The sequence below is a fragment of the Chiloscyllium plagiosum genome, unplaced genomic scaffold (genome assembly GCF_037043375.1).
Source record: "Chiloscyllium plagiosum isolate Xiang-an unplaced genomic scaffold, Cpla_swu_hap1 HiC_scaffold_30, whole genome shotgun sequence".
NCBI classification, from domain to species: Eukaryota; Metazoa; Chordata; class Chondrichthyes; order Orectolobiformes; family Hemiscylliidae; genus Chiloscyllium; species Chiloscyllium plagiosum.
Window position 1 is genome coordinate 35,118,020 of NW_028270168.1, and position 23,060 is coordinate 35,141,079.

The 23,060-nt window shown below is 39.2% G+C and overlaps 1 protein-coding gene across 6 annotated transcripts in view; it reads right to left on the reverse strand.

Annotated features, from left to right (window-relative positions):
- The window catches only part of LOC122563716 (disks large-associated protein 2), a 706,137-nt gene that overhangs the window by 317,817 nt on the left and 365,260 nt on the right, over positions 1 to 23,060 (reverse strand). Inside the window, exon 1 of one of the 6 annotated variants that reach the window (XM_087976895.1) lies at positions 8,446 to 8,488. The exons of the other annotated variants lie outside the window; for them this stretch is intronic. The gene's annotated coding sequence lies outside the window, so the exon portion shown is untranslated. Of the gene's footprint in view, positions 1 to 8,445; positions 8,489 to 23,060 lie in introns of those variants that run through there. 6 annotated transcript variants of the gene reach the window in all.

The following is a 23,060-nucleotide window of genomic DNA, read 5'->3' on the forward strand; positions in this document are numbered from 1 at the left end:
ATCACTTTGTTCTAATCTAAAGCCAGGCTAGCAGACTTAGATTAACTCAAGCACCTTCCAGCCAGGGGAATGAAACTCCAATTTAATATCGTTAAGCACTAGTTAAATTTTAATATTCATTAAGAGTCAAAGGACTGAAATGGCACTCTTGAGATGCATTCCTGTTGACCACCTCAATTTAATTTGGGTGATGGCTCTGCATCAGCACAAAATGTATGCTGTAGCTGACTTACAGTTCTATCCTTTTGGAATTTCTCCACATCAGTCCATATCTGGCTAATATTAAACGTATAAATGAAGTTGCATTGGCATAGACAAACAGTATGAAGACCATTACAAAAACTAATTATAGCAAAGGTTCTAACCAAGTACGTTTAATATATCTGGATAAAACCAGTGACTTCCATTTCTCGATAAGCCTTGTGTACATTTGCTCTCTATACAAGATTAGTGGAGTTGTACTCCTCCCAAGGGCATGTCTGTGTCTTGACTTCTTGCAGCTGACAAAACTGTGGTATTTAAATGAATTGGATTCTGAGACACATGCTCAGAAGTAATCAATGAAAACAGAACGTCATGATCAAATGCAATTCGAAAATGTGAAAGCAAACCTTATGGGCATTAACACTTCCATGTTAATTTTCTCAAGGAATCTCAGAAATGCTTGACACAAAATGGCACCTGCCTGGGTTGATGCTGACACAAAATGGCACCTCCCTGTTAAATGAGATGCTAACTGAATTCTAATTTATGGTTGGGACAGCAAGGATAAATGTATAAGAAGGAACCGGTCAGCTCACCATGACTGTATGAATCTTCCAAGATACTAGTTACAAAACATTATTGAGGCAGGGTCCAAATTAGATGGCTGCTTGTTCACAATGATAGGAAGAGGATGACTATGTTAAAAGGGAGTGCAAATTTACTTTAGGTCTCTCTCTCTTTCCATCTCTGCAATCTTTGCATCTATCACTTGATTTTAATTAAGATATAATATTAAGGAATGTAAAAGGAGTCCAAGTATTGTAATGATTGAGTATTTTACTCTATGCTTTTCTGTACATCCTACCCAGTACTTCTAATCTGCTTAATCTGAATAGGAACAAAATTAGGATATACAGCCCCTTAAGGTTGTCTTGCTATTCGATGAAATCATGGATCATCTTGTACCTTTCCTCCATATGATTGTCCTCTCTCCATAGCCTTTTATATCCTTATCTAGCAAAAAGAAAATCATATTTATAATTATTAATTGAACTAGGATCTGCTGCTTTTTGTGAGGAGAATTGTTACCACCCTTTGCAAAATGAAGTGTTTCCAAACTTCCTATCTGAATTTCTCCTACATTTGGTCTTCACTAACAGTGGAAAAAGGTTCATTTTGATCTACTCTTTCAAAATCTAAAGACACTCAATAAATTATTCCTTAATTTTTAATATTCCAGGGTACAAACCCAGTCCGTAAAGCCTCTTCGGATAATCCAACCACAGAAGCCTGGTGACATTTTGATGAATCTGCATGTCTCTCTTTCCAGAAACAATTTAAACTTTCTATGCTGCAGCGCCTGGACCTGTACAGAGTTCTCCACTTGCGGTGCAATTAGAGCTTTGTATGGCTGCAGCAATACTTCCACCCATCTATTAAAGTATAGCACATCTGTTCAAAACAGAGCAGCTCCACAACACACTGGCCTGGATTATCACTCTGCTCAAAATTTTCCTTGCCCCAACACTGCCCTGTGTTTCTTTCCAGCCCAGGTTCTCCAGAAATGCAGAATGCAATGTCCCTCATAGCTCTATAGAGACTAAAGAAAGACAAGGCACACTCCCTGTTTACAGCACCAGCTGCCATATGGCAAACTGGCACATACAATGTGAATGTGAATGAATGAATGAGTGTGAGTGAGTGTGTGAATGGACTGATGGGCAGGGTGGGCTAATAAAGCAGTATGATGTTTGAGGTGGGTGTGAGGTAAGTTTTTTAGAATGGCAATGCTCGGTAGGTCAGGAAGGGGATGTCAGATTGGGTCAGAGCTAATAAGGAGATCGAAGGTCACTCAGGGATGTTAGTGTAAGAAATTGGGCATCAGCTCTGGATTAAAGAGAGTAGTTAGGCTAGGATTAGTCTGTCTAACATTTCCCGTCTAAATTCTGCTGAACTGCCCAAAATCTCTGACTTTAACTTCGAGCTAAAGATATTGGTGGAATGTCCTTGGGAGCACAGGAATTTCCCAATTGAATTTCAAACTTTCTGGGCAATTCTCATGGAAGCTAATGTGTTGGACTCTTGCAGATCCTGAGGACCATCTTGTGTTCTCCAACAAGCTGAAAACCAGAAGATCTGGACCATAATAATCCAAAAGAAACATGCTTAAACTGAAAGCAACAATCAATGAACGGTCATGAATTTTATGAAGCAGAGTTTGGGTTTGAAATAGGTTAAAGAATCAAATGGTGTCCTGAGAACTGAGTAAGATGGAAAAGTGACCTGGACGAGCTGAAAGGACTTTTTTTTTAACTCACTTATTTCTTTTAAAATTGGGAGAACTTGGAATTCAAGAACATTTATTCAGAAACAATAAAGGAGCTTCTTCCAAAGGTCAGTTGCAATGAGAAGGTTGTAAGAACCAACTTCCAAGAAGTGATTGTAAAAACAAAATGGCTGAGATTTTTGTATTTGACTCTGCTGCAGTTTCCATTTGGAAGTCTGCAGCTGTTGTAGTATCTGACAGACATTGCACATGAATGCAAATAACTCATGGCAACCAGAAACTTAGAAGAGAAAGGCTCAAAACTGAAATGCCTGGGCTACACTGGTACTGATTTACAGTAAATTGCAGTTGTTGGGCTTCAGTCAAGGCAATGACTGTCCAGTCAGAAGGAAAACTGCACTAATTATCAAAGGGTGAAAAGGAAAATGTTGGAGCATTGACAGAGAGTTTAATGAAAAATTATAATATTATCATCAAACTAAATTGCAAACAATCCTCAACAAATTCACTACTAGTGTAATTAGAGGTACTGTGGATTTCTAATGTTTATGGATTTTAGGCTAAAATATCAGTGATCACCTTTTCTTTTTGTTTTATCCTGCTATTGATTTTCATTGTATTGCAGAAATATATGGTGACAACTGTGCAGCACAAAGATTAATAGCTAAATGCTAAAAGCGAGAGTGTACCAATCATGTCAGATAATGTTAGATCACATGGAACTGAGACCCAATGAAGAAAGGTTCTAATGAGGTCCTGCTTGACCCCACCTCTATACCTGGCCCACATGGTTAATAAACATTCATTAATTTACATTAGCTTGTGTCCAGCTTTCACCTGCTGAAAGCATCCAAAATCTACTTGTGATATTTATACATAGCGGCATGGGTGGTATGCAGGCTGTGAGTCATTGTTGAGGGATTGCATCTGATGCTAATAAAGATAGGAAAGTGAAAATCTTCAGGCAAGCAGAACACACTTGACAAAATGTCCACAGCAAGACTCAGAGCAACTCATTCGTACCAGAGCCCAATGATTGCAGTCTAGAAGCGCGCAGAGTAACAGAAAAAGTCTAAGACAATATTCAGAGGCTCAACCAATGCACTGGATCAATTGGTGCTGCTACTTCAAGAACCATGAAACTTTGTCCATAGTCGCTCTGAAACTCAATAAGCATCAGGTTAGTATGCAATTGGCAGCAGTGCCAACACCATTCTGATTAAACAGGAATTCAAAAAAAGAAATCACCAACTATGCAGAATACTTACAGTCTTAGATTCTTAATTTATAGTGTAATCTTATAACAGACCAGGAAAAATTCAATCAAAACAACCAGGAACCAGGGGAGACTCCTTACACCTTTATAAATAATCTGTATCACAATGCTGAACATTGCTAACATGCAATATTGAGACAAACAAAAAAAAATAGTAATTGTTGGAGAAACTCAGCAGTTTTGGCAGCAACTATGAAGTGAAAAGAGAGTTATCATTTTGAGTCCAGTGACCCTTTGTTGTTTCAGAGCTCCAGTATCCACAGTTCTTTGTTTTATTCCAGTATGAAACATTGAAAGATCCTAAGAGATTGCAGTGTAGTTGGGGTGAAGGAAGAGTCTTTATCGGAATCTTTGTAGTCCAAAGGGGACCATATTGGCTAAATCAGTGTAGTTTGCAAGGCAGGCTGAATTTGAAAACAGAAAAGGCTTGTTATCAAGGGAGCAGGGAATCTTCACCAACAATTTCACCTTCACGTTTATCATTTAGATGCCATCCAAAATCCCACTAAGACAAGAGATTTGGGAAGGGGGTACAATCACTGCTATTGCTCCATGCATAGGTTGTGGTGGGAAAACTCCACATTGTGGTCCAGACTAGCCAGTCATTAATGACACAATTGCATGCCATAAGAGTTTTAAGATAATCTGCTGACCCAGCAGCAGAAAATGTCACTTTTCTAAATCTTTCATGGAATGTGGGTGTTGTTGGTTGGGCCAGCATTTATTACTCGCCCTAACTGCCCTTAAGAAGAGAGTGATGAAACTAAAACCAGACCATTCCAATACGCAAATGTCAATGAAGTAGGTGATACTGAAGAACAAGATTCATTCTTCTTCTGGCAAGTGATTCATTTACAAGAGGGCCTCTGGTTTGCAGATATCATTGTTAACAGCAAGGAAACTAATTTTAAAATGGATATAGAGGCAGATAATCTTTCTTTTAGATGCCATACTATGGTTGATGTCTGATTTTCACCAACTGCCTTCCATTCAATCTAATGGTAGAAGAAGTATTCCACTCAGTCTGAGGGCAGATGCAGGCTACATTTCAATGCAATTACAGAGAAATCACATACACTTTGCATGGCATGGCTAAGTAGCATTGTTCTTTATTAAACCAGATCACTTGTGTGGCTTTGAAACTTCTCCAAGTTTAGAGGAAATTGAAGTTGACTCATGATACTACAAACCTGCTTTCACCGAAGAAACTTCAGATACAGGAGGATATTGCAGATTTTACTTCTCTTTTGTGGAGATGCTGTGAAAAGCACAAAACCAATGCCCCAAGGATTAAAGTCACCAGCCAGAAGATGATCTTACAGTACTCATTCAGTAAAGGGGTCAGAGAATGAAGGTGCCATTGTTGTAAATGATTTGCGGGAGGAAGATTTACCAGGATGTTGCCTGGTATGGTAGGAAGATCGTATGAGGAAAGGCTGAGGCACTTGGGGTTGTTTTCATTGGAGAAAAGAAGGTTTAGGGGTGACTTGATAGAGGTGTACAAGATGATTAGGGGTTTAGGTAGGGTTGACCGTGAGAATCTTTTTCCACGTATGGAGTCAGCTATTACGAGGGTGCATAGCTTTAAATTAAGGGGTGGTAGGTATAGGACAGATGTTAGGGGTAGGTTCTTTACTCAGCGAGTCGTGAGTTCATGGAATGCCCTGCTAGTAGCAGTGGTGGACTCTCCCTCTTTATGGGCATTTAAGCGGGCATTGGATAGGCATAGGGAGGATAGTGGGCTAGTGTAGGTTAGGTGGGCTTGGATCGGCGCAACATCAAGGGCCAAAGGGCCTGTACTGCACTGTATTCTTCTATGTTCTATGTTCTAAATTTTGTATCTTTTGAAGACAATTAGTTTTTCATTGAAGTTGCAAAAGAGGTGAATTTCCTCCCACTGTAGATGCTGTATCAATCTGGTTCTGTCACACGAAGAATTGCCAAAGCTAGATGTCCTTCCCAGTGTGAAGATACCTTTGTCAGTGTTGAATCTTCAAGCAAGTTTGCAAATCAGAATACTATGGAGGAATTTGGTATACATGTTAATCTGATGTAGATGCCTGAGAGTATCTAATTTCCTCTAATCTTCAAAGTGATTGCTTTGTAGTGATGGTGATCCTACTTTCTGCCAGAGTTCTTGAGGAGGCATTGTATGCAGAGGAGTAGCCGCAAACTGAACAGACTGTGAATGTAGTGCCAATAGGCACAGAAAGAAATTTTCTTACCTTAAAAGTACTGAGGAAATAATTTCTACATCTTCAACATAGTCTTCAAAATAGTAATAGTTCTTTCTAACTGCCTGATTTGTTCCTGGATAAAATTAACTAGGTGTTGTTCATTGTTGCAGCAGCACTAGGTGATATGGTTGTGAACATGTTCATAGGAGCTAAAAGTGTTTCACTTCTCTCAAGCCATACTTTAACCTATTCTCAGTGAGCAAAAACAGAAGATGAGGAGAATAGGGATTTCTGTTTATTGCCTTTCCCTTTATTGGAATTTGATGGTCCAAATCCTGAAGATTTGTCCCTCAGTCAGTCTTCGATCAATCTTTAATGCTTTTGCTTTCAAGCCATTAGCTACGCAACCAAGTTACCAGCTGCTGTGAAAAGCTTGCACCCCATCCTGCCAACATGATTACCTTTCTAGCAAAATGTGATGAAACATTCCGTACATCTTCAAAACAAGCCAAGAAGCAAAACTAACATCTTTGGCAAAGGAGACAGCGAAATAAAACTAGGATGCAAATGTAAATAGTTTATGATACAAATGATGCATTGACATGGCAAACTTGAGGGGAGGTGTAGTACATGGGATTGATAGCTACGTGCTAACAGCTAGACTATATCACCGGGAACAGGCAATTTACAGGAAACCACATGGCACTGGGACTTGACGGAAAAAGATTCTTGTAAAGTCCTGTTCAACCATACCTTTGAGTGTAGTGTAAATAGTTAATAATTATTTAACAGTTTCCAGTGATATTTCTCCAATAGTCACCTCTCAAGAGCATCCAAATGTTATGATATTTTTGGAAATTCCAGCGTTTCCTTAAGACAATCATACAGGAAATGTTGGTTTCAAAAATAATTTGTTTAAAAGGTGGCTTATCCAGTGACCACAGCAATTCTTTCCCAACTCCCTCGCCCCCTTGTTATCCCTTAGGAGGACATAAATACAATGGTGTATAGTGTCGCACGCTAACTGTGGGCTATTTTGGTTAAAGAGTGAAAAATAGGCATTACATGGGCTTTGTACAAGTAATGAATGCCTATTTGAAGAAGTGCCAATTTAACACGTGATTGTCGATTAGCAAACTCTAAACATACCCATGGGTGCTGAAATGGCCAGCTGCAAGTTTGACACTTAATACTGATTAGATACTGTTTTCCAGGAGTGAAACTACTTGTGAAAAATCATCTTTCCTTGTGTTTTGAAAATTGAATAACTCTGGTCATAGATTCCTGTTCCTACATTTGAACAGCAGCTGTAGTTCAGAAGTAGTCAATTGGTTGTGGCGTCTTGAGGTCATGAATGGAGCTATATAAATGCAAGCAGCCAGTATTTTTTATTATGCCTTTCACTTTATTAGATTAAAATCTTACACTGATGTGAATTGATGATGCAAGGAATTCTACTCCTTATTGCCAAGATTTCAACAAATAAAAGGACATACTGTGCAGTGGCATCTGATTTGGTGACAATCTGTGAATAAACATCACTGCTCCAGACCAATTTCGAACACATGGTGGAACTCAGAGTGACTGCAACAACATGTGCATCATTCCAGCTACCAATTTTACTGCTGGGAATTAACTGTTGATGCCTTTCACATGGACCAGGTTGATCTCAAAATAGATGTTCACAGCTCCATGCACAATTTGGCACTTCTATTAATCATGATGAAAGTATAATTAAGAGCTCCAGCTGATTTGAAAATTGGTGCCACAATGCCTCATGAGGTGCTCAGGACGAGGACTTGCCAAGGAAGTGGTTCATCTTAAACAGAGGAGAGTGTGAGGATGGCTGCCAGATATCTGTCAGCTGATAATGGAGCCTTCTAGTTCAGAGGTTCCTTAATAAGCATCATACGAGTTCACAAGAGAGGATAAAAGTCAGATCAGAGTATGGCAAAGTAAAACAGCAGCAGTTTGAATGTCAAGTCTCAATGACATTATAGCACCAATCAAGGGGCTGAACATCAGTTCTTGTGGAACCCACTGTCCTTGTTGATAAACTTTCAACAGGTTTTAATCTCATATGAATGGCTTGTGCTAACTAGATCAGCAAGGAGTAGGTGGTGGGGGGAGGCAGCAGGGGACCCTGTGGTACGTGCTAGTGAGGGTAGGAATAGGAGGATAGAGCAGATGAATGCATAGCTGGGGAGCTGGTGCAGGGAGAAGGGTTCACATTTTTGGATCATTGGAATCTCTTCTGGGGTAGAAGTGACCTGTCTTAGAAGGACAGACTGCACCTGAATTGGAAGGGGACTAATATACTGAAAGGGGGATTTGTGAGAGCAGCTCAGGAGGATTTAAATCACAACCTTCTCAAGCACAACTAGAGATAGGCATAAATGCTGGGCTTGGTAGCAACACCTATATCCCATGAATGAACAAATTAAAAGTTATCTTTCTTCCATTCAGTTGCATCAAGTTACATCAGTTTTGAAAGAACTTACCAAATCTTAGTAGCTGGCCTTGAACCCTAGTATGGATAAAGAGATAACATGAATCCTTACTATTACAAATTAATCAGAACCAGCAAAATGGTTCTATTGTTGAGAATTCTATTAATGAAAATAATGGAGTTTCAGACAGAACCAGGTAGACAATGTGGCAAAACAATACATGTTTAAGTGGTTATTTTGAAACTGTGGTCACGTTTTGTCTTTATATAGAGCTGCAAACATTAGTTATATTGAAATGCTAGCAAGATTGAGTGATAACATGTTAGAGCATCTTGTGCATATATTGATGACAGATGAAAACAGTAACAAATTAATAACAATTCACATGAGAAAATGTAACACTCTGTATAACTCTAGGGCCAACCTTCTGTATATAAAAACATTTTCAAATTGAGGTTTCATTATGTTCTAATGCCTGGATTTTACGAAGTGATTGTGTGTGGGAACTGAATGAGTAGCTTTTGGGCTGTGTTATTCTCTTGAAAAAAAAATTCTATTTCAACTCTTCTTCAGCAAACATATTCCCTAACTGATGCACCAAAATCTTCTATAGTGGTTGCAAATCATGGGGTATCTGTACTCGCGTTGGCAATGGTCTGCCTGCTGCATTACAAGACCACCAAATTGTGGAAGGTGGTATCAGATGTGCTTTGTTTTAGATGGAACACCAAAGTGAGACTTTGTGCTTTCATTCAGAAGGACATACTAATTCCAATTGCAGCCATGATTTCTGGGATGTTGTAAAAATGTTTACGTTTACACCTCTGCCTCAACTCCTACCACCAAAAAACAGATTTATAGGTCATTTATTAATTTGCTCTCTGAAGGATCTTAATGAGTGTAAATGGATTGTTATGTTTGTCTGAACAACAATGACTGAACCTCAAAAGAAAACAAATAAACTTAAAGAACTTTAGTGTTTATATGAATATTTTAATAATGAATCAAAAAAGTATTTACAATGATTTATTTCCGTACCACTGACTGGACTGCTATTTTCATTCTCATGTTACCTTATTAAAGAAGTGATGCTGTCATTATTAAAGAATCTTGTAAGATAATTTGACCATTTTAAAACAAAGGGTTACATTTTACATAGTAGGATGGTTCCCCGACCTCTGAAACTGCAGCCATTTTGAATATAGAACATTACAACACAGTACAGGCCCTTCGGCCCTCAATGTTGCACCAACTTGTGAAACCAATCTGAAGCCCATCTCACCTACACTATTCCATTATTATCCATATGTTTATCCAATGACCATTTAAATGCCCTTACAGTTGGCGAGTCTATTACTGTTGTAGGCAAGGCATTCCATGCCCTTACTACACTCTGAGTATTGGCCATTGGGCTCTGAATTTGGTTGAGGTGGGATTTCTGTCCCCATCCAAGATTCAGTCTGAACTCTCATGAGTCTCTTTTCCCAGCAATGCCAGGAGACAGAAGCCGAAGTGAAGATGTTTTGCTGGTTGGCAGGGCACATGTGGTTAGGGAACTTGCATGGCCTGGGAATGGAGAGAGGGAAAATGGGTTGGGGGAAGGGGTTAAACTGTGAGTTGAGGTCTCAGGGTGCTCAGTCATGAACCACCAGCTCCAGAGCAGCCTTGATGGGAACATTAGCTCCCTTGAGTAAAATCAGATTGGGGCTGGAAGGAGGAACATACTGTTAAGTAGTTATCTGATGCTTTTCCTGGCTGCTGATAAGATGCCCATGGGTTTGGGCAGGCAATCAGGCAAGAGGCATGCTGCTGCTTCCCTGACACCTAATATAATCTCCCTTCTCAGTTGTCTTTCAACCCTCTGGGCAATAAAGCCAAGGATGGAAAGACAATAAATTTTTACAAGTCAGAAGGCTTTAGCATAGATTTGAAATAGTGCTGGCAATATGGTGGAATTATCACACTGTAAATTGTATGTGTTGTGCTAATAAAACCCTATTTGATGAGTATTGGCAGTGCAGTGCTTTAGGCTGCTAGCCTTTCAGCAAAGTTTCTTTTAAGCTGCACAGAAGTTCCCATGAAAATTGAACACAAGTTAGTCTCTTTAATTTCCCATGTATGCTGAAGCCATGTAACAAATTTTAAGTGGCTTGAAAATCTTAGGAATGAGCCTTTGCTGGATTTTGGATTTTCCTGGATTTTGGATTACCCATTTCCATCACGACGAAGCTACAATAAGAAACCAAAGTATCTGCAGACACACAGTTTCAAACAGTTTGTCTTCAAGCTCTCTAAACATGTGACCTTACATCAAATAATTTGCAGTATTCCCATCTTAGATTTTAGTCTTGACAGCAGTTTGTCAGGAACAGACTTTTACAAGTGGATGATAGACACGGAAATGAAGGAAAGCCAGTGGCACTTTTATAATTGTATCCCACACCATCAGTTTCCAAAGACAGGACAGGTGCTGAATGTTGGTATTTGAGGTGCAAGTTATTTAATGTGAAAACAGGGTAAATTACATAAAATTTTATAAATATTGCGTGATGGCCATAGAGAGAAAAATGTTTTGATTTTGGACAGTTCAGCCTTTTTGAACAACCAGATTTGGAATACTAATCCTGCACAGTATAAAAAAAATCTTAAGAGGGAATTTCGCTTGGGACTTGGATTTAGAACACTCAGTAGATAATCAGATGAAAATCTTCTGTCTCATCTACTTGTGCAATATGAATGTGGGCAGCCTGAAACCTTGGGAGGTGTGAACCTGAAATCTTAAACAACTCCTGACTTGCCACTAGCACAAATGGAATTTCATCGACCACTCTTGATGGGTGGCACGGCTGGGATAAGAGACATACAAGAGTTGGGACAAAATCTTAGATGGGGACGGAAATGCCTCCTCAACCTAATTCAAAACCCAATGGCCAATAAATTTCAGAGGTCAGGGGAACCATCCTGCTGTGTAAAATGTAACCCTTTGTTTTAAAAATGGTCAAAGTATCTTTCAAGGTTCTTTAACCGTGGCAACTTCACCCCTTGAAGCTTGAGAATGACAATAGCAGTCCAGCCAGTGGTACAGAAATAGATCATTGTAAATACTATTTTGTTACATTATTAAAATATTCATGATTTCTCAGAAGGCTTTCTTTATATCAAGATCGACATTTTGCATTTCATGAATATTACTCAATGTCATTCATAACAACCAAAGGAATGAAGGTTTATTTGATCCAATTTGTGTCCAGCGTAGGACGACTTCAAAGATGAATATTTTGTACTTTCTGAAAAGGGAAAAGAATCACTTTCAGTAGAATCATGTATTAAATATTCCTCTAGCTTTGCTTGGTACACCTCTTCACATCAACTATGCATGACTTCCATCACTGCCTTTCTTAAAAGAGGTCTGAGAATACTTCTAAACACACAGTTTTATGGAGGAGGGCTGCTATTAGGATTGGAACAGGACTCTGCCTTCTGCTTCTTGTTTTAAGTGTCTCTGACTAATATTACATGATATGATAAATATATACAGCGCAGAAAGAGGCCATTCATCCCACATATGCCTCTTCCCTCCTACCTTATCTAATCATAAAGTCATACAGCACAGAAACATATCCTCCATGCCGAACATAATCCCAAACTAAACTTATCCCACATGCCTGCCCCTGGCCCATATCCCTCCAAACCTTTCCTATTCATGCACTTTTTAAAATATCTTTTAAACATTGTAATTGTGCCCACATCCACTTTTCTTCACTCCCTTATGTGCTTATCTACCTTTCCCTCCCTTCAACTCAACTTTAGCTTCAGTATAACAGGTTCCGTATTCTAACCACTCTCTGGATAATTACTATTTTACATTGATGACCCCTAGTTCCTGTCTTGCTCATAACTGGAAGTGTCCTACCTATTTCTGTCTTCTCAAAGCCTGCTAAATTACAACCACAGTCTAACATCCAGGCTACATCGGTGTAGCATTTGAATTTCTCACAACAATTTATGTCTTTATGCTGCTTATAATGTAATAAACCATGGCATTTCACAAGAGGATTATAAAACATAATTTGAAAGTAAACCATCAAAAGACAAATAGGTCAGCTTAGTCAAAGTCGCAGATTTTAAGGAATATTTTAAGTGTAGCGAAGTAGGGAAATGTAGAGAGAGTATTGTAGAGCTTAGAGATGAGGCAACTAAAGACATAGCCACCAACAATAGTGCAATTAATCTCAGCAAACACAGGAGAGCCAGAGTGAGACACTAGTTGAAGGGTGTGCGGTTAGAAAAGATTACAGAGTTTGGGGGAGGGGCGAGTGACCATGGAGGAATTGGAAAACCAAGATGAAAATGTAAAAACAAATGACATTCAAATGGGAGTGAACACAGAGTGGTAGGGAATAGGACTTTTCTTTTACAAATTATGAAGCAGGCAGCAGAGTTTTAGATCATTTCAAGTTTCCACCGTGTGGAATCCAGAAGATCAGCTAGTTATGCATTGGAATATTCAGACCTATGGGAAACAAAGGCATGAATGAAGCTTTCAGCATCTATCAGCGGAGGCTGAGACAATGTTCGGTCTGAATACTGAGGTGGAAACATGTGATTTTAATGATGATGCAAATGTCTGATGGAAAATTATTCTCAGAGTCAAATATAACCCCAATGTTGCAAACAAACTGGTTTAGACTCAGACTGTTGTGAGATAGAGTTGGTAGCTCAAGAAAATAGTTTGAAAGAAGACCAAAAGCAATGCTTTCAGTCTTTCCAGTACTTAACATTTCTCCTCATTTATACAGATGTGAGAGCAACAGTCTGACAATTTAGCAAAAATGAAAGAGTTGGGTTGGGTGAGGTAAGGTAGTAAGTGTAAATGTAAACTAACCCCATTCTTTCAAAGGACATCTCTTGAGCATATCATATAGATGAGAAATGGAGAGAAGTGAAGGGTCAATTTTTCAGCCACCTTCGTGTGTTTTTTTGGGATGCCAATCATTTAGTAGTAAAGTAGGCTAAATCATGAAGAGTTCAAGGCTGTGAATGTATGCCCAGTAACAATGGATTTGTCATGGCTTTCAAACCAAGTTAAACAATTATATTTGGGCTATTAAATCGTCAGAAAGATGATGCCAATCAAGTTGGTCCATGCTGAAAGTGAATCCAGTTTCTAAGGAAAACATGACAACATCTTACCCCTCACCTTGCCGAAAACTGAATGTTATTTCAGGTTTTGTATTGCAATACTGAATTCCTGCAGAATTATTTCATTGATGATTCAGTATTTTTCAAACTGTCTTGTCATAAGCTGTGTTTAATCAGGTGGTAGCATTACAATTATGATAATTTGTTGAATTGTTGCTTAATTGTATCAACCAATTTTGTCTACTGAGGTATCCAACTTTTTGAATATTAAAGTAACAGTGTTGATTTAAAATGCTGCACAGGTTCTAATAATTAACCCTGACATTCTCCTGTTAACCTTCCTGCATTTAGCTTGAAATCATTTGATTATAATAATACAGGGATTCCTGGAAATAAATGTTCAGTAAAACTAAATGTCATCAGCTAATGTCAATTATTATGATTGATTTTTCAATTCTAATGGTACTTTTCATGAATCACAGTGTTCACTCCTCAAATTCTTTGGTCTGAAAACAACGAATGCTGGAAATCGCAGTGGGTCAGACAGCATCCATGGAGAAAGAGAGAGCAAGCTAACATTTCAAGTTGCAATGATTCTTCATCAGAGTTGATGTGAAGTGTGAAGGGGGCAGCATTTATGCTGTAGTTGCTGGAGGGTGAGGGGGGGGGGAAGCATAGGTGGATGCAGAGTGCTGGTAGAGAAAAGATGTTGCTAGTTCAGATGAAGCGATTGGGATGTGAGAATGGCAGAACAATGGTGTGACTAACTGCCAGACTGGAAAGAGAAGACTGTCCCACTGGGGTTGGCGGGGGAGGGGAGAGAGGATATGGTGACAAAGAATGTAACAAGTTAAGTTAAAAGAAAGGGAAGAAATGGGAGTTGGTTCATAATTTAAAGATGTTGAACTCAGTATTAAGGCTAGTGTGATGATAAGATGCTGTTCCTTGAGTTTGTGCTGTGGTTGACTGGAGCACTGCAGCAGGCTGCTGACATGTCCGTGGTTTCCCACCCACTGCGGATGACAGGGCTCTCAACCACATCTGACCTCTCACCCATGCTTCTACCCTTGCCCCTTCCCATCACTTACAACAGTATGGTGATTCCAGTCTGGCAGTTAGACGCACTATTGTTCTGCTATTCTCACATTCCGATCACTCTATCTGAGCTATCAACATCTTTTCTCCACCAGCACCCTACACCGACCACACCACCCTTCCCTACTCTCTCCCCTAAAGTATAGCAGAAATGCTGCCCCCTCTACACTTCAGCTCTGATGAAAGGTCAATCAGAGCTAAAACATTAGCTTGCTCTCTCTCCATGGATGCTGTCTGACCCACTGTGATCTCCAGCATTTGTTGTTTTCAGTACAGATTCCAGTATCTGCAGTAACTTGCTCCTCAAACTTCTTACTCTTTTTTAAGTGGTGAGGACTAAGGAGGCCAACCTTTTGTCCTCTTATTTTGTGCCTTAATAAAATTAGCTATAATAGTTGCAATTAATATTATATGCATCACCCTGCCATTCATATTAATCACCAAAGCTGAGCCCCCCACCTTGTTAATCTCAATCCCACCATCAATGAGATATTCACTCAGCTCTTCCTTTAAACACTTCAGCAGGAAATCTATTTCACACTTCCATCCTTCTGTCATTAAAAAATCCTCCTACCTGGAGTTCTTCTTCAACTTCTTGAGTGGTACTTGTGCCTTTTAGAGTCATAGAGTCATAGAGATGTACAGCATGGAAACAGACCCTTTGGTCTAACCCGTCCATGCCGACCAGATATCCCAACCCAATCTAGTCCCACCTGCCAGCACCCAGTCCATATCCCTCCAAACCCTTCCTATTCATATACCCATCCAAATACCTCTTAAATGTTGCAATTGTACCAGCCTCCACCACTTCCTCTGGCAGCTCATTCCAAACCCGTACCACCCTCTGTGTGAAAAGATTACCCCTTAGTTCTCTTTTATATCTTTCCCCTCTTGCCCTAAACCTATGCCCTCTAGTTCTGGACTTCCTGACCCCAGGGAAAAGACTTTGCCTGTTTATCCTATCCATGCCCCTCATAATTCAGCCACCTTTGTGTGTTTTTTTGGGATGCCAATCATTTAGTAGTAAAGTAGGCTAAATCATGAAGAGTTCAAGGCTGTGAATGTATGCCCAGTAACAATGGATTTGTCATGGCTTTCAAACCAAGTTAAACAATTATATTTGGGCTATTAGATTGTCAGAAAGATGATCTATAAAGTCACCCCTCAGCCTCCGACACTCCAGGAAAAACAGCCCCAGCCTGTTCAGCCTCTCCCTGTAGCTCAAATCCTCCAACCCTGACAACATCCTTGTAAATCTTTTCTGAACCCTTTCAAGTTTCACAACATCTTTCCGATAGGAAGGAGACCAGAATTTTTATATCCCTACATCCCACATCAGTACAAGGCTACTCTAAAAATGCTGAGCAGATGACAGTTCATTGGTATCTACAATAGATAAAAACTGACAATTCATGAACATGAAATGCATTGAATTTTAGCTGGAAAGTTATCCATTAACAAGGCTTAAGTAAAATTAAGTGGTTGTTTTTGACCGGCACTGACTTGATGGGCTCATAGGTCTTGTTATGCTGCAGGGCTTGAAAAGTAATTTAAATTCAGTTTAAGCAATAGTTATACAAACTAAGTTTCCACCATGTTACATTATTACTGCAGACTGTTCAGCTCCTTTAAAAAGAGAATGATTACACACGGAGTGATAGTTGCAAAGATCGAAGTACAAAGAAGACAGTTGCCTCTTGAAACTTAATGAGCTAAATCCTACTGCTAGCATTTGCTGTATTAATGAAATGCAGTAGGAAATGACTGAACATGTCACTGCCTTTGGTATTTAGTTAGACAGCCGAAAGAATGGCTTCCAATGGAAGTACAACGGGAATGAGCAATTCATAAGGGGCCCAAGTTAGAGGCACTGAAAGTTCTTGCAGAATTGTAGGGATGGAGCTGGCGAGGAGTGAGGGCATTAGGGATTTAAAATAAGGAAACACATTTTAATATTGCAGCATTGGTCCTGCCAATTAGTATGGCGATGAAGGATGAACAGGAATTAGTGTAGTTCAGAATAACGATAGCAGAGTTTTGAATGAGGTTATGTTTATGGATGACGTGAGGCTGGATAATTGAGCCTAGATGTAACAAAAAAGTTTGGAATTCAGTTTCAGTTGCAGATGCGTTGAAGCAGAGCAGACCCAGCAATTGTTCCAGACAGAAAAGATCAATATATCCCAACAAAAGCATCACCTCAATCAAGTTCATAGGATTAGAAAGTATACAGTTCACACTTATATTTAGTCATTATCCAAGGTAATAAGTGTATGATATATTCCTTTGTGCCATTAGTCTGCCACATCACATTTCCTGATTCAGAAAATACAGGCGTTACGATGGAGCTTTATGTGCTTAATGGCTTAAAAATTGCTTCTGCAAAACAGCCTCTGTACTTCTCTAAATTCTATCACAAATTAAGTCTGTTGATTACCCCCTTGGAATTATATGTTGAAATGATATATTGTGATCACATCATCAGGAGAATTTGTAAGAAAGACTTACTAATGGTAACAATTTGAAAGAACTATATTAAAACCAATTGAGATTGAACCATTAACTGGAGTTATTTCGACATTTGAATTGAATATGTTAGTTCTACCCCCTTTGAGTATACTATTCCTCTAAAATATGCAGTGAACTAAGTTATTACTGTAATTAAAATCATGTTGTGATAACACTGCAGATCAAATTGTGAGACTGAAGTATTGCACTGGTCTGTTTATCACCAAATGCCAGAATTTCGGTACTGCTTTCTGTTATGGACTGTTACCATTATATCAACTGGTTCAATATGCAAAGTGGTTTTAAGGACAAGGACAAATGGCTGGGTTTAAACTGCGCAGATAATGTGCACAGGTTTTGATTCTGCGGTCATGTTATGACATTTGAGCTTCCTGTTACATACACCAAACACGTACACATCCGGACAACTGGGGGTTTGAAATAGAAAAGCAGAATATCTAATGTACTGCAGAAGTGTAATACCCATGATAAGCAGTCCTATTTCTTGAGAAGCTTGCTGAATGATCGAACAGCTACAGAAATATATGAAGCAGCTTTGATCCTGGAACTTCCCGGATAGAATCGGAAAAATCACTGCAGTGGCTTCAGGCCTGATGGGCAAGGAAAGATCAGACCGAATGTTTGGAACCACTGGACTAGGGCTTGACTTCAGTTAAATAAACTGCAACAGAATTCTCAATCAATGTCGAAATAGCCTCTGCATCATCTGCAACCAGGAAAGCCACTTATTGCATCATGTTTGAGAGGATCTCATGAAGCAGAAAGTAGATGTCAAACTCTATAAACATTATTCGGAGATGCCGGTGTTGGACTGGGGTGTACAAAGTTAAAAATCACACAACACCAGGTTATAGTCCAACAGGTTTAATTGGAAGCACACTAGCTTTTGGAGCGACGCTCTTTCATCAGGTGACAATCACCTGATGAAGGAGCGTCGCTCCGAAAGCTAGTGTGCTTCCAATTAAACCTGTTGGACTATAACCTGGTGTTGTGTGATTTTTAACTCTATAAACATTGATTGACACATCAATTCAAGACCAGTGCAGCAAGCTCCCCATACTCAACATGAATTGCTTCTGAGTTGATGGGATCCAAAGTAAAAAGTAGTTTTATCTCAAGACTCAGCTTTGTAATCTGGATTTGGAGTTGAATTGCATGTGGTGCTTTGATAAATAGTAACATAGATTCCCTTGTTCCACTCATCATCACATACTGTCTTCCTTTCACTCAAAGAAATATTTCAGGCAATGTCATAAAAATCAAAATTACTTCAGGACTATGATATCGAAGCATATCAAATTAATAGATGATAAGTTATTTGACATTTTGTTGGTGGTTTTATAAATGACCCCCTATCTCAAGTTTAGCACGTTCAAGGCCGGTGTTCAGCATGTGATGACTTGGAACTAATGCCTGTTTACTATTCTTGCACTCCAGTGCTGACTTGAAGGAACATTGTTTTTCATCTGTAGACTTCATCGTTATAAATAGTACTGTCACATGTTGATGGTACAGAAGCTTAGGTTGCTTCAAAATGAGGGTAATGCTGGAAATATATTTGCAAGTGAATACATGGGCTAGATAATGAAGTTTGCTGAGATCTTGGATTCAGCATTAGGCTTTCTTCAAATCATTTCATTTCAAATGATCATGAGAATCAAAAACCTAGATTGCCAATGCATTAAAATGGTATAGTGGGGCCAATAGAAAAACCACAACATTGCATGTTTTTAACTGAAAGTTCAAAATAAATTTTAAGTTTTTCCCGATTCTTGTGAATTGTCCTGAAGAGTGAAAGTTTCAAGCTTCAAAGGGTCAGTGTGGACTTGAAGGGCCAAATGGCCTGCTTCCACATTGTTGGGATTCTGTGATTCTATGGAAATATGGAATACTCAAAAATACCATTTCTAGTGACCTTTTCCTTCAAACATTTCCCTTCTGCTATTTATGATTGAGGACGGAACAGCTGTTTGAGACTGCCACACTACTGTGAACCCATTGGCCACAAAATCCCAAAGCTCTGAAAACTGGTACAGATGGTGGTGCACAATCAACTTGTAGCCTGTTGCTTTGATGAAGGTGACAGATAAATTCATCTCAAAACAGAAAGTACTGGAAACACACAACAGGTAATGGCAGCATCTATGTCCATGTCCAGGGATGTGTGGGTTAGAGGGGTTCAAATCCAGCGGAATAGGGTGGAGAGGGTCCAGATGGGATGCTCTTCAAAAGGCCTCTATCTGTACTGTCAGGATTCGCTGATTCAATGCATTGCTGATAGCTCATCCTTTGTACTTGTGATGACAAGGTTGAACAACATGCAACAGCCCACAAAGCTAACAGTTCAGTTGAGCACTGTTAAGTTCCTCTTAAGTGCTTCAGGGAGCTGAAGTGTTGTTCCTGCTTTTATTTAAGGGTAGAGTGTGCTGATTAGAACTAGCACTTAAAAGGAGTAATGTTGAGTTGAATCCAATCACATCTGTTGTAGCAAATGCACATTTGGCATCTGAGCCAAGCACAAGAATGACAAAAGATAGTGGCTGTTCAGAAAGTCTTATGATTGACACAGGCATGGGAGAGATAAATGATAGAGTCACCAGGTTGAATGTTTTGATGACCTTCCTGCATTGCAGAATTAGTGTTGGCAAGAATATAGTTTGGATTCTCTTACTTTGTTGTGCTACATGGTGCTATTTTAAGCTGCAATACATAACTAGATATGGACAGCTGAACATCAATTACCTTTCTGCCTGTCAAAACATTAACAAGGCTTGCACAGGTCAGAATCTGTCCAATAATCTATGTTATCCTACACTTCTGCAGTCTGCAAAAGGTCGGGCTGCTCTACTACCATGCCAAGCTGAAATGTGTGAAGTTATGTCGATTAGCAAGGAAGCACATCTATCAATATTAGTCAGTGGCTTGCAAGTGAATATCCTGTTCAAACTGTGAAAAAAGTCATGCAGCAGAAGCTCCCAGGAAAAATCTACAAACATTGTTTATCACAAGATTCCAGTGTCAAAACTTGATTCTTCGTAATGTTAGCAGATTGACCTCAGTTTTGACTTGATGCAGTTAGCTTGTGAAGTCTGTTCCATTGAAGCTGCTTCTTGTCAGGTGGCATTAGATCATGTGATCTGTTGGAATTCTCCGTGAGCAAAAGGAACTATCACAATTGCTGCCACTCCTATAATCCTTTATCACTTTGTAATGTCTCAAAGCACTTCAGAGCAAAAATTACTTTTAAAAGAACATGACTGTTGGCAAACAATTGGTGTGGATAAGCAATGCTTTGAAATTTTCATTTTTTGTTCAATTTAACTGTGCTTGTCAAGTTAATTGAATCACATTGTGCTATATTACAGCAGTCTGAACCATGTGATATGGTTATGGGTTTCTGACTCTGAAGAAGTTCAATCTCATTACCAGTCTTACCAAAATGTGTTTGTCTAATACAACATGTTAACTGTGCATAGTATTTGTTGTTGTGGCAACCAAGGCCTAATGAACATCAATAAGCTCACTGATGAAAGGTCACTGACACAGAACTCTTTCTCTCTTTGTCTCTTTGCGAATACTACCTGACCTGCTGAATACTTGCAGTATTTTCTCATATCTCTTCAATAAAGTCTCTAGGTTGCAAATAGCTGAGGCAAAATACAGTAGTGCTGTATTATTTAAGATATCATCATTCGACCTATCGCCATGACAACCAACTGCACATCCTCAGACAACCTACACAATTAAAGGCACTTGACTGAGATGTACTGGAAAAAGCCACTCAAAAACAAATTATGAACAAAAGTGACATGTATTGATGTTGGGTGAGATCCACATCAGGCTGTACTCTGACGCTCATCACAATCCAAGAACAATATAGACTCATTCAGGAAGAAAAATATTGGAGGCAATGAGGAACTTGGCTGCTAGATAGAGAGCGTGTCATCTTGATCCATCTAGGCATTTCGTAGAATCAAAGACCTTCAGAACAGAAAACCCAGTGATGATATCTTCACAGGACAGACACAAAATATGCTATAGCACACGGAAAATCAAAGACCAACTAAAAACTGGTTTATACCGGAATCATTTAAGATGAGCATGATTATGTAAATGGTCACAAGATGCCACTACATAATGATTTCACTAGGTAATGTTCAAGATTCCATACCACTTATATTTGTTTTTCATTTATTTACAAATCTAACTTAATGATTGGTTTCCTGTTCCTGAGAGAACACTTCCTCTTATAATCCAAAATTTCAGAACTTCTGGAATGACTTGTCTTGGCCTGAATCTGAGAAGTTCAAATGTAGACTGAATGTCAATCTTCAGTTGAACTTTTCTCTTCATCAGACAGGCCTTGCTGACTCCAACTCAGACCTAAACTGGTTTCAGATACTATTTTGTGCCAAAGGAAGTACTCCACTCATATACTAACCATTCAATTAATTAGATTTATGTGATTCTTCCCAACTCCTTTTTTTATGAATTTCTCAAAGGTAAAATATTATCCACATGGATAAACCTAACATTTCCACATCAAACATCTTGAATAAATATGCGAGAATCACATACTTTTACAAATCTTCCTGATTGCCACTGATGGTATTCTTTCACCTTCAAACTTCTGACTTCTTCCTCTCTTTCTAACACTGTTGTGGCTTCCTCCACCACAATTGTTTATTTTCGATTAGTTGTGCCAAATGCGGCTTCAGCAATGAAAACCTAGATGTAGGCTATCTTCTTAGAAACAATTCAGTGGGCATTCTGTCAGAAGCAGTGAGAGGCATGTTATGATAACTGAACTCATGACATCTGATGTCTTTTTTCCAATTTGTCTTTAACATTTTTTTAAGAATAGCACTTGTAACAATTTTTACTGTATGCTGTGGTGCTCCATTGTAAGCAGGATAATACAGTGGAATGTGACTGTGTTTTGCCATTTTGAGGCTCAAGATATTTGAAAAGCTCTTGCCAACAAAACTGAAGTCCATTGGCAGATACAATTTCCCCTGGGAACCCATAAGCAGCAACCAAACTAAGTAACATCCCTGCGCTTTTGCTCGTTGTTGTTCCTCAGTCTACTGCAAATGATAATCGAAAGAATAAATAGCTGACGCTCTTCAAGTTCTGCAAAACCAAGGTGCCATTGCTGCCACATTGTTGATGGCCATTTCCAGGGTACTGGTAGTGGTCTCTTTTCTATAGCTTAGCATGCTCTACATACTTCCACTTTGACTGGTCATTAAATACAGCTTTTTGCTTGACTTTGGCTCCTAACATTCCTATATCAAATGACAATGCATTCTTATACAGACAAAATGGCTTGATTTCTAATTCCACTCTCTGTGTTGGCCACTCATAGAGTCATAGAGATGTACAGCATAGAAACAGACCCTTCGGTCCAACTCGTCCACGCCAACCAGATATCCCAACCCAATCTCGCCCCACCTGCCAGCACCCAGCCCATATCCCTCCAAGCTCTTCCTATTCATATACCCATCCAGATGCCTTTTAAATGTTGCAATTGTACCAGCCTCCACCACTTTCTCTGGCAGCTCATTCCATACACGTACTACCCTCTGTTTGAAAAAGTTGCCTCTTAGGTCTCTTTTATACCTTTGCCCTCTCACACTAAATCTATGCTCTCTAGTTCTGGACTTCCCCCACCCCAGGGAAGAGCCTTTGTCTATTTATCCTATCCATGCCTCTCATGATTTTATAAACCTCTATAAGGTAGTCCTACACCTTTGCCAAGATGGGGTCATTCAGAGTTATTCTACTAACGCCATCTGCTGTGACTGGCAACTTTATCTTCATGTGAAAAGAAAAAATGCACCCTCCCTGTTGAAATTTAAAACTTTTGTTTTTCCCAAATATTGCTTCTTTAGACTGTC